The sequence below is a fragment of the Lepisma saccharinum genome, chromosome 1 (assembly GCF_977018435.1).
Source record: "Lepisma saccharinum chromosome 1, izLepSacc3.1, whole genome shotgun sequence".
Lineage (NCBI taxonomy): Eukaryota > Metazoa > Arthropoda > Insecta > Zygentoma > Lepismatidae > Lepisma > Lepisma saccharinum.
Window position 1 is genome coordinate 220,812,863 of NC_139229.1, and position 13,124 is coordinate 220,825,986.

Here is a 13,124-nt window from a genome sequence, read left to right on the forward strand (position 1 = left end):
AGACAAGGTCTAGTTTGTTTGCGGTGAAGGAGACCTGGATCGCTGATGAAACTCACGGGCCGCAGCAACAGCTTCTTCTTGTTCAGACGTGAGCTCACGATTTCTGGCCTCTGAAGGTTCCATAGATCTGGATCGGTTTCGAGGAAAGTTCCTTCTGGAAGGAGATTGGCTGTTACTCCCTGAATTTCCTCCCCCCGAATCTCTATTTCTCTGACTTCGAGTAGAATTTCTGTTAAAATTCCATCTAGGCTTACAAGAATTTCTTCTCTGGGGGTTCTCTCCGTCGCTATTTCGTCTAGGCCTAGGGAAATTTCCACCAGATCTTCTCTCCTTGTTCTGGATATTCCTAACGTTCAAGTTTTTCTGTCCATTTGCTAATTTGTTCTTGAATTTTTCCGTACTCTTCCAAGCTTCAGGATCATCGTAAATATCGAAGTTATTGAGGAAGTGAGCGAGATCATCTATTGGCTTGGGCTCGTGAGCAAAAGAAAGGTTCCGTATCTTATAAGGCAATTGTCTCACAATTAAGTTTATCACTTCCTCTTCACTGAAGTGATTGGCCATGTTTCGGTATGCTGCGTACACATTCCAAGCATAACTCTCCATATTCTCATGGATCTGCCGAGAGTACCTCCTGTTTCGTACTGCCGCCAATTATCGCTGCTTGGCTTTCCTGGAAGCAAATTCTTCGCGGAACTTCTTGCAAAAGTCTGTGGAATTCTGGAAGTTATCTATGTTAGCCGACAGCCAATGCTCTGCCTTCCCGGAGAAAACACGGGGTAATAGTTCTAGACGATAATGTTCAGGAACCTGCATTAGTTCGAAGCTAACGTTCAGTTCTCGCAAGTACTTTTCTGCTGACTGCGCTTCAATGTCCCCTTTGAACTTAGGAATATGAGCAATGTCTGCCATCCTGGGCATCTTAAATTCCGGTCGCCTCCTAGGTGGAGACTCACTAGAACTGTATCTCTCACGTGTCCTCTTTATATTTTCTACAGAAGCTATCTGCCTTGGATGAGGATCTCTCCCGGATAAATTAGGTGGTCTAAACTCAGGGGCATCTGGATTCAAATTACGTCGCTCTGGAGAGGAGTGAGATGATTCAACCATGACGGAAGTCTCTGGACGAACTTGAAGTTTTTTCAAAACGTTCTTGCAAATCGCTTACTCTCCGAAGCACTAAACCTGTTTGGTCCGCCATCTCCTTTCTAAGCGTTCCTTCTAGTAGACCCACCTTTCCAACTTTGTCCTCGGCCATCTTCTTGTGGGATATTTTGCAAACTCGCTTCAACCTTTCCATCTGAGTTTCTAACCTATTCTCTTTATCCTCCACAGCTTGAATCTTTTCTGTATAGGCTTTCACTGATTCCTCAATCACCACTACCCTCTCGATTACGGGTTTCAGTTTTTCTTGCATAAAGTCAGCCATCCCGGTTTAACAGAATTTCTTTACGTCAGAGCTAAGAGAGTTCAACCTGACTTGAAGCTTCTTTCCTTCTTATTCTTTCGTCTATCTTCATCATCTTGTTTCTCTTTCATTCGTCTATCTTCATCTTCTGCTTTCTGTTTTCTTTCCTCATCTTTTTCTTTCTTGCGCTCATCGGCAAGATACTGAAGCAGAGATTGTTTCTCCTTTTCTCGTCTATATTCATCATCTTGTTTCTCTTTCATTCGTCTATCTTCTTCTTCTGCCTTCTGTTTTCTTTCCTCATCTTTTCCTTTCTTACGCTCATCGACTAGATACTGAAGCAGAGATTGTTTCTCCTTTTCTCGTCTATCTTCATCACCTTGTTTCTCTTTCATTCGTCTATCTTCTTCTTCTTTCTCTTTCTTTCGTTCCTCTTTTAGAGACAGAATCAATTGTACCACATCACCGATGGAGGGCGTGCTGATAGCAATAGGCATTGCTTCAGGGTTAGATGCAGACCTGCACGCCTTGCACACGACATCACCTTCCACCGTGGCTACTTCTTGTCCATCACAAGCAAAGTGACAGTGTAACGAACATCGGCAACACTGGAAGTGATCTGTTTCGTCACCCCTTTCCTCACAGCAACTATAGTTCTTTCGCGAGTCCATGATTTTCTTTGATCTACTCCTCAGAACTCTGCCAATAAACTCACTGTTCATTACACCCGCGTGAATACTTCACACGTCAAGTTTCAAGTATTTCAGGCACGACACTGAAGTTCCACCGTTCTGCAGACCAAGTTTCACAGTTCTAAGTCTTTCGGGAACGGTCACAATGTGCACCAACAATCTTCTCTGGCAATGACACTAAGTTTCACCGTTCTGTGTACATCGGGCACAGACACACTCTGTTCCAACAAGCTTCTCGGGCCCCACGTTACGGACGCTCCACACGGCCTCGGCACAACGTTGCAGTTGCGGTAAACTCAGAATCGTACCTGACTGCAACGTACCGGGTTCGACGATGTGACGGGGAACATTATTCAGTTTTACCCATGATGTTAGCTCTTTCCTAGCCGGAGATATGATGTTCTTAAACACTCAGGATTCGGGTATATATATCGTCGGTCCAACGACATAACGACCTATCTCATTTTTTCCAACTTTTCAGGAGAAGCAAAAAACGTTTTCGCACACACTTTCGTAGATGTTTGTGAGAAAACTATTTACCCCATAACAAATTTTGTTTTGTCATTAAATTGTATTATGTTCCTAGTGTAAAATAGTGTGGTTGAATGTTACATGTGTTGCGTTACGTGCTTGAAATTTCATAATTTCTTGACATACGTCGGTAAGTCAGATCAAAATAATTACTCACACAGAAATATCTTTGAGATACGCCATGCAAATTAGTATCAAGTTACAGCTTCATGATTTGAGAAATCTTCTTTTTTAGTCAAAATGTGAGCAAAACTATATAATATTTATGATTTTATTGTTCATGACGCTTTTTTTTTCAATTGAAGTTCTTTAGATTTACATGCTTTAAGTACGTGTACAAATTACAAAACTCTTCACTTCAACTACAATTAAAAGCTATACATGCAAAATTACTACATAACAAGAGTACAATATTAGGAGACAATTTGGCTACATTACATAAACATCAATAAAACATTTTTGTGGAATAGAATGGAGAACAGATTCAGTGATTCAAATTTGCGTAAAAGTTTTTGCAGTCACTGTCTAGAACGGGAAAAGGACCTTCACACATTGACAATAAATCTGCATATTTCTCTTGCGCTATTTTCACAGATTCTTTGTTCAATGGAGGTGGCATTCTCGCAGCTATATCTTTAGTATTACATCTGTTTACTACGATTTTTGCGGGATTCTCTTGCAGTAAACTTGTTTTTATGTAGATAGTATATGGCTTGTTGCTCTGCAATCGTAGTTCACGAATATCTTACCATCATCTGTCTTCTTAAGCTGGAAAAGCCTCAGATCTTCAGCAATTGCCTTAAAATTCAGATAATCTTCCATCTGCATTGTGTGCACGATGTAAGGATGGTTTCTTCGGGCTAGTTTTATGATGGGTACAAGCTGAGAGGGGACAAATATCTCTCCAACTTTCCGTAACAATCTGGAGATTGCACTGTGCGCAGTCTCCCTCGTATTTCCAGTGGGGAATAAGGGACTTTATTCTTCTTTCAGGGCATTGGGTCGCCTGTGTGCTGACATGGGGACAATAGGGCATTAATTAAACGACTCAAGGAACATTTAAATCTACCTTCCTATTAAATAGTAATATTACCAAGTAACTGATATTTATTATAAGCTTATAATGGATAAAGCTTAGTTAAACGTTATTTACTTTAATTAATTACTTTAATAAAGCTAAGTAATGGTAAAAATTAATAGACAATTCTTGATGCAAGTTGTTTTTCAGTACAAGGCATAAGTTTTAAGAATATCAGCCCGTGTTTCATTAATTCCTAAAAACGATAATTTACTTGCAACTGACATAGACGTGTGCCGAAATTATGTCAGGTAAAATAGATGTATGTATAATGAAAATATAATCACACTGTAATATAAACTTGGACAAAATTTCGAATTCGAGAGTAGTAATTAATCCATTGTGGATTTTTATATTTTTTGTTGTTTCAAGTCCACTTTACGCACATATGAGCGTACTGGATCTAGAATTTAAAGTGGGATCCGAACCACTTGTTACATTTTGAACAGGTTAGGATAAAATGTCTCGCTTTATTACTCTTCCACGCAGAGCGTTAAAGAAAGAAAGCAAATATCTTACACGAAATGCAATGACGGATTGTCCAGTCTCTGATTTTCACTTTAATACCTTGTCTACAGATTTTCCTTCTTAAATTTCCATACACCTTAAATACTACTTTGAGGTAAAACATTTTAAATCGTTTATTAACATCATCACAATAATGAAAAATATTTTGCTGTTTTGATAGAGATATTCTACAAAGGTATAAAATAATATCCATTGTTTATATTAAGTAAAAAGGTTGAAAATTATCCACAATATATTTGTGAAATAGGCTATTCAAATTTAATGAAGTCGTAAAACTTCATTGTTGGACGTTATATTTATTTGACGTAACGTAATTTTTGTATTTGCATTGTCCCATTGTTCCAAGCAAAGAATGTAACTTACAATGAGAAATAATGTAAAAATTGAGTAAATATGAAGAAATTGAACATATTACATTAAATAAAATATTTACAAGCAGGTAACATTTCCCCCAATATAATGGACCTTCTTTCATTTTATACATGGCTATTCTTGTATGGTGTCATTCAACAGAAACTAACAATGATCCTTTAAGTATCTTTTCTTTGTGATGGCAAGCTTTTTTCTTAGATCACAAATGCACCATGGAAAATATCTTTTTTGAATGACAAGAAAATGGAAAATATGTAAATCTTGTTGCATTATGTTGTATAATTACATGTTTCTAAAATAATTTATTTTCTCTTACAGCTCTGATATGTATGAAAAGAAATATTGCAACAAGATGTTATTCACAAAACTTAAAGAATAAAGAGTATGTGGAGTGCAACAAACAAGTTCGTGCATGATGCATTCTCAGATGTATAACCAAGTAAGTACATTGCATTGTGGATTGTGAATGTCGTCAATGCTGCCTTCACTTTGCCCACTTGCTTCACCAACATTTGCCCCAGTCGGATGCTAGCATATACTGTTTTCTTCTAAATTCTCAAAAGAGGTAGTGATATGATCTAAATCATTCAATATTACAATTTTGGAGGTTATTTTCATGCTTTTCATGTGTGGAAAATTTTGTAGGAAATTTAAATGGGACGCTGCAAGTTACTTTAAGAAATTTTAAAATATGATGTAAGTTCTGTTTAAAGTCTTATAATTTTATAAAGAAGTCTGGAGGACTTCAATGCATTGTCATATGTTAAGCAAAGTATATAAATTTCCAATGTTTCAATAAATACATGTACCTGTATAACAAAGTGTTATTTATTATTGTGGCCGCGGTGGCTCAGTCGGTAACGCGTCTGACTACCATGCTCAAGGTCCCGGGTTCGATCCCCGGCCGGTTCAAATCCGGGAACTTTTCTAACGGTGAAAGCGGCCCCGGCGCCCACCCAGCGTCGAATAACATGGGTACCTGGGGGAAACCCTGGGGGGTAAAGGCGGTTAGGGGCGTGATGCTGATCACATCACTCCCACTCACGACCGGATCAAGAAAGTGTGGGGCGTTACCCCCACACCCCCTATACGCCTTCATGGCGTGGTGCTATGCACAGGGGAACACTTTACTTTTTTTTTTTTTTTATTATCCCTTTCATTTGTTATTAGCAATAATATATAATGTTTTACTTCTCTACAGAATCATTAATAACTCATAAAGTGTAGTGCATTTACTGTGAAATTGTTATTTTCTTCGGGAATGTTTTTTGAGAATTCCACGAGAAATAGAACATGTCACCATAGTGAGTTGTCAATTGTATATTTTATGGACTTTCATTAACAGTATTACGGTAGCATTGAATACAGTGGAAATTAATTGATCTGGAATTTTTAAGACTTATTTCAGTCTTGTATTCTACATTCCATGTATATTTAATGTTAACAATATAATTTACATTCGGAATAGCAAGTAAGATGTTTGAAATTAATGGATGAATGAACGAGATAATGTTCTACGGTGCATCGGAATGTATGACTATTTTATACCCTTCAAAGTATATGAGAAAGAATCCTCTTTATCTCAAACCCTTGCCATAAAGTTGAAAAAGGGATGTAAAGAGTCCCTGCCGGTCCGTGCAGGTTATCGTGAATCATGTCTAAGCTGACAGAGTTTCAAAGAGAGCAAATTGTGGGTGCGCGTATGGTGGGAGCTTCCGTGAGGAAAGTAGCGGAAATGTTTGGTGTATCAAGAGGCACAGTCTCGAAGATCATCACTGCCTACGAGACTTCCGAAAAAACCGCATCAGCGAAGCACCAGCGTGGACGCAAGTGTGTGTTGCGTAACAGAGACAGGGTAGGATTGTGATCAAAAGGAAGATCACCACGGCTCCAAAAGTCACTGCTGAGCTGAATACAGTGCTTACAAACCCTGTTAGTGTCAAAACAGTCAGAAGAGAACTCCACAAGCAGAGTATTCATGGCAGAACTGCAATTCCCAAACCACTCGTGACTGTTGACCATGCTGCTAGCCAGTGGTTTTCAACTTCAAAAGGTCCGAGGGCCAAAATTATATCCAGCAGTTGATTGGCGGGCCGCATTTTTTTGGGGAAGGATTAAAAATTACAAAAATTGTAAGTACTTAACTGAGAATGTAGTACTTACTTTCGCATGACCTAAATTTCTAAAATGAGGCATTAAAAACAATGGAATCACAAATCAAAATTGTATAATTACAATTTATTTCACAAAAACGCAATACTTATGGATGAATTGAAAGAAATGAAAAACACACCATACAAATAAGAATCCTTCATAGTAAGTGTTCAATGTGAAAATTGAGGCCGATCTGCTTCTTTTATTAAAGTTGGAATGTCCACTTCAATTTCTGTATTTGAAAGTCTCAGAAGGTGAAGCAGTGAAGAATCTACCAATCGACTTCTGTAGCGGTTCTTGATGAACTTCATTGAAGAAAAAACCCTTTCACACGTGTATGTGCTGCCGAATATCCATGTTATTCTTTGTCCAAAACTACGAAGGTTTGGAAAGCGTTCGTTTGAAAGGTATTTGGAAAACTCTGGCCCTTTTCTTGGCTAGTTTGAAGGAACACATCGCTTTGCAAATCACACAATTCAAGTTGGAGAGAAGCTTCGTGTTCTTCGATGTTAACGCCAAGAGGATTGCTTAATAGCTGGATGCTGCTTTAAGTTCTTCAAAATATTTAATCTGGAGTCAAACTCATCCATTATTTCTTTAATATTTGCACTGAATTAAAAATGTCCAGTGTTTCTTCATCATCTGCTAGCCGCCGACAGCTTGGAAAATGAACCAGATTATTCCTCTCCAAAGTAACGTTGAAAATCTTCAGTTTATTACGAAACCCATCTATGTTTCCCATTAAATCTGACACCAGCTGGTTTCTTTCCTGCAGTTTCAAGTTCAGTTCGTTCAGATAACCTGTGATATCTGTTATAAACGCCAGTTGTTTAGGGAAGTCCATACTCTGAAACTGTTCCTTCAGTAAAAATAGAACGTATTTTAATAATACATAAAATTAATGTATTTTGCAAACTGGCTTCGCGGGCCGCAAAAAAAAGGCATCGCGGGCCGCCAGTTGGAAACCCCTGTGCTAGACGGAGACAGTGGTGCAACACCCATAAAAACTGGACAATGGAGCAGTGGAAGACTGTAATCTGGTCGGATGAGTCATCCTTTACATTGTTTCCAACTGCTGGCCGAGTGTACGTGTGGAGAAGGCCAGCACAAGCGTACGATACAGACTGTCTGTTACCGAGAGTGAAGTATGGCGGTGGTTCAGTGATGAGTTGGGCAGCCATCTCCTGGTATTCTGCCGGACCCATCATCACCCTGCATGGACAAATTGGATATGTCACTGCCAGGGACTACGTAACCATTTTGAGTGACCAACTGCATCCCATGGTGCAAACTTTGTTCCCAGATGCTGATGCCGTGTTTCAAGGTGACATAGCCCCTGTTCGTATCGTCCAGGACTGGTTTGATGAGCACGAAGATGAAGTGTCACATCTGCCATGGCCTCCACAATCGCCAGACCTCAATATTATTGAGCCCCTGTGGTCGGTTTTGGAGACCAAGGTGCGAACCTGCTACCCACCACCATCGTCTCTACAACAACTTGCAGCTGCTTTGGAGTAAGAATGTTACAACATCCCTTTGACAACCATACGCGACCTGTATTTGTCCAGTCCACGTCGACTGCAGGCCGTTCTGTGTGCCAAAGGTGGTCCTAATCGATATTAATAAAGGTAATGTGCATTTCTGCAGGGGTTTCCATATATTTGTCAAACCCCTGTATGAGCAGGATAAGTAATAGGATCTTTCAGTGGTGTAGATATCATTAATTTCATTCAGTATGATTCTTGATCCTGCATACTCCTTGACTGCATTGGTTTTGTATTCTAAGACTTTCATATTTCGAGTCCAGATTTTTGTGTAACTATGAAATATGTAATGCCATATGATGAAATTGTAGTCAATATGTAGAATGGTTCCAGTAAGTAATTTTCAACAACACTCGCTTGTATGACATATTCCTATTCCCATTCTAGATTACAAATTCGGGATGTTTGACAAATACTACATGAATAAGCATGCAGTGATTAGTTAATAATATATCTTACAAACAACCACACGTTTTTAGAAATGGGTTGAAATTACTCTCATGCATATCAGAAAAGTGAAATTTTATACAACTTCGAGATGAGGTGGTTGCTATATAGGCATTCTAGGTTAACTTGTGGAAGGCGTGACCTTTTCTTACTCTATTTTCCCATAATTATTCAGTATCATCATCATAGTAGTTTTTACAGAGAAATAGACTGATAGAATTAAAAACAATTACAATTTAATTCCAAAAAATATTCTGTTCGATAACTTCCCCAATGAGCTGTGTCACTTATTGCTATTATTTTATTCTATTCTCTCATGGCAGATGGCACTGAACTAGTTTCCATGTTGTATTTTCCAAAATATTATTTCATCTACAGAACACTGAATGTAAGTTATGATAGAAATTAACTGTAGTGCAAAATATTCCAAAATATTTACTTTTATGTACAGCATAACATAACCCATGGTTCTACAGCATCGTTTCTCAACCTATAGGGTGCGACCCACTCCTGGGTTCTGAGGGGACATTTGGTGGTTCGGGAAGTTGGGCTCGAAACTTTGTTTACTGGGTCTTAAAAACCTATTATATTAAATTACTTAGATATATTGTTTTAACAATTTAAATTCAGGCCGTGTTGTTGTAAAAGAGGACTTCGATATAACAAATATATGATTATAAACTGGGTGCACACCCCTACAAAGTAATTCCACTGGTGCCCATCTTACGGGCCCCATGAAGTGTAATATCCCTCAAGGTGGTTCCCCGACTGAAAAAGGTTGAGATCCACTGCTCTACAGCACTGGAAGGGCCTTGGCCTATCTCCTGACTGCCAGTCTGCCTCCCACAACCCTACCTAGAGGTGTGGAGATCTTCAACCAGTAATGGGATCACGTGAGGTCAGCACATCGAACCCTCAGCTGTTATAGGAGATTTCCCAGACTGGGTCACGTTACTCACTTGTAGGTCCCCAATTTTCTCAGGATGGTGCGTTGCTACCAGTCCTATACACAGGCTGAAAACCCGGAGACTGAAGCCAGGTGGACTCAAGCCCATAAGAAAAAAACTGTGTGATGAATGTCCTGTTAATATATTACATCACATTTTAAGTTTGAAAAACAAGTACTGGCTATATGTATATTTTATTCCAGTATATTTCATACCTACAAGCCCCCTGCCGATTTGTAATGGTTTCGTTAGATGAATAGCGCTAATCTTCCATCAGTAGTTTTTAATAATACCTTTTATGTTTTATTCTTATTTCCTGAGACAAAACCTTTCAATCCTGTCTTTTGTTTCCCTGGCATTTTCAGCATCAATTGGGTACTTCACTGATATCAACTGCAGAGAAAGTGAATGCATTTGTTTTCGTTTTATGAGTCCATAGAAAGATGAATGGAATTATCTACGTTGGTAAATCAGAAGTGTCTACATCTTGCGATTGAATATGGTACACAAGGGAGAAAATTACAGCCGATCCCCCCATAATACTAGACATTCAGTGACGGCACCAGAAATAGTTGCCGATATTAAGTGAGCTGTATCCTGCAGATTGCCACCCACGTTAAACTGTGCAGCAATTGTTATGAAGAGAAAGATAAAATTTGGGAAATGTTGCAAGATGGCTCGAGCGCCCTTTAGAACTCTTTGGTAGCGCAATGATCCGCTCACCCCACCGTTCCATTCCTGCTTCTATTTTCTGCTAATAATTCGGACATATCTCGTAAGGTCGTATTATTTATTTTATTTAAGTGTATAAAAATGTTCTACAAGGATAAATATCATTTTTCAGTTAATGCAGGGGTCCTGGGTTCGAATCCCGGTTAGAGCTTTTTTGTGACATCAATTTTTCATGGCATCGTCGCGATTAGCCTAAAAGTGGGAAAATGCGACGCTAAATAACAAACAACGACGAGGGAGGGGGTAAAACGCATTGATCTACGAACAAAGTAATCGCTGTAGAGTTTACGCAAGATACAACAGCGATTTGCCCAAAATATCAGAAAAGCAACGCATAATAGGGAGAATACGAAATAAAAATACTTATTAGGACATAATACACGGGCCATTTTTCATGCACAACGGAATGATATACGTGCTGGAATTTCAGGAACTTGTAATTATTTTCCTATGTTGTGCTTTTGGGCTACTAATTCTGTATATCTCGTAACTTAGATGTAGAAATCATTCGAACGTAACATGCATTAACTGAACAATGGTATTTATCCTTGCAGAACATTTTTATGCACTTAAACAAAATAAATAATACGACCTTACGAGATATGTCCCGAATTATTAGCAGAAAACAAAAGCAGGAATGGAAGGGTGGGGGTGAGCGGATCATTGCGCTGAGACGCATTCAACTGTCACTGCCAAGAGTAAGACGTGATTGGCGGAGAGATTGCTATGACAACGCTTTAAGTTTCGAAGGCGCCGTAGGGTGGCTCCACATGCCCTTTTTGGTATACATACACATTACAAAGGAGAGATAGGAAGTAAGCGATCTTGTTAATGGATAATAAACGTTTTTCGAGCAAGGCCTCATCTCCAAGAAGCTATCAACTCGCGGCAAGCCACGGCACCTAGCGACCTGTTGAGCGAGATGAGTCAAGGCAAAATCGATAATAAACCTTTTCCTGCTTCCACAAAAATAGGCAATAATTAGGCTGGAGAGTTCAATGAACTAACCGATCTCTAAATATGCACTGGTATTTATCAGGCTGGAAAGTTCATACGAACTAACCGATCACTGATGAACAACTTATTAAGTATTTTTATATCCATAAACCTGTGGCGTCGCTGCTTATATACAATTCCGAGCGCAGCGCCTGTAATGGATACTCGTGATATACGAGGGCGCTGCTTAACATTGAGTGCCATCTATACAGGTTAAGAAAGAACTATTAGAACAAATACGCTCCCTAGTGAGATATGGTAGAACTTCTTTCTCTACCAAGCATAGCAGTGAAATGCTATGCAGAAGCGATAACAAAACAGATAAGATTACACAATGCTATCCAACAATAAAAAGAACAAATGCGTAACTTTGTAACGAGCTAGCGTTATATTTTAAGAGGTGATGTTATGTAATGCAGCTCTATATATACGAGGGTTGGGCAGTAAGTTATGGCAACCCAGTAATAAATCGACAATCGAAGGATGTATTAAAAATTTGTTATATACAACTGAAAGAGTATCCATTATGGATATTTTTTTGGTAGGAATCATGAAAGAAAACCCAAGCAACTCTGTGACATACACATGTACCTATTAATGTACAAGTTCCAAAAACCTGTCTGACCCTGTGACATACACATGTGCACATGTTACAAAAACTTGTCTGATTACGACAAACCTTTCGGAGAAACCCAGATTATCATCATCACTGTAAAGTGCAGTCACCAAAACGCCGTAATCTTGTAATAATTAACACATTTCATGGGATGTAACTACTGCAGAGAAGAGAGGTTCATACTTGAGTATTCCAACAAAATAAAATATATCTACTTCCAACACGTTTTGCTTTTTTTAAAACTCGACAATGGCTTGAGAATATGATTCTGACGACCGTGAGGATATATGTAACATTACAAAACAACAGTTTACGACGTGACCTTGAAATATTTGCATCTACACAGGCCAAGCACACCAAGGGAAAATCTTATCCGAAAGTCGATATTACATTCATGCGATAAAAATCTTAGCAGCTTCATTTTCATATTGCATTCACTCATCTGTTGTCACGTGACATGAGGACGTAATGCTTTTCTCTTTTCAATTACAGGATGTATGGAAAAGCTGCGCCATGCTAGGCAGGGAGCTATTCTGACTACCGAGATACCAACTGTTCAATTTCCTGATTTTCCCACAGCTCAAAAGCTCCCTGAAGTCAACATCTGCTTTGCATGTTAGGAGCGGGCCAAACACGTGAACATGATCTCGACAAGTTCTCGTTTAAGGGGGTTCTAAAGCCATGTTAAAGCATAGGACCAAATCTCAATGGATAAGCGTACAACTAATATAGATTCGGTAAGGAAGAAATTTTCCGATATAAAAGATTGTTTTATTCACTAGAACTTGTAAGCCTTATAATTTTGTTACGATTAAAAGATATTTAAGTAAATAATGTAAAATAGAATGTCTCAGTCATGTTCAAACTTCTGCGTACAGATGGTGCTGAAGTGGAAGTTTTGTCAATACCGGTGCATTTTCTTTCTTTTATGACTAGTATGGAAGATTTCGTGGTCAAACAAAGATCACATGCTCTTAACGCAAGCATCTGAAATACTATGTGAAAAAATGAAAACATTTCGTACCTTTAGAGAGTAGTGCTTATTAAAAATTTTGAAGTGGCGTTTCGTCGCAATATAC

The 13,124-nt window shown here is 38.7% G+C and overlaps 1 protein-coding gene across 1 annotated transcript in view; it reads right to left on the reverse strand.

The window, feature by feature from the left end:
* Positions 1 to 13,124, reverse strand: part of LOC145988972 (X-linked retinitis pigmentosa GTPase regulator-like) — a 404,239-nt gene that overhangs the window by 376,924 nt on the left and 14,191 nt on the right. The gene's annotated exons all lie outside the window — the stretch shown is intronic.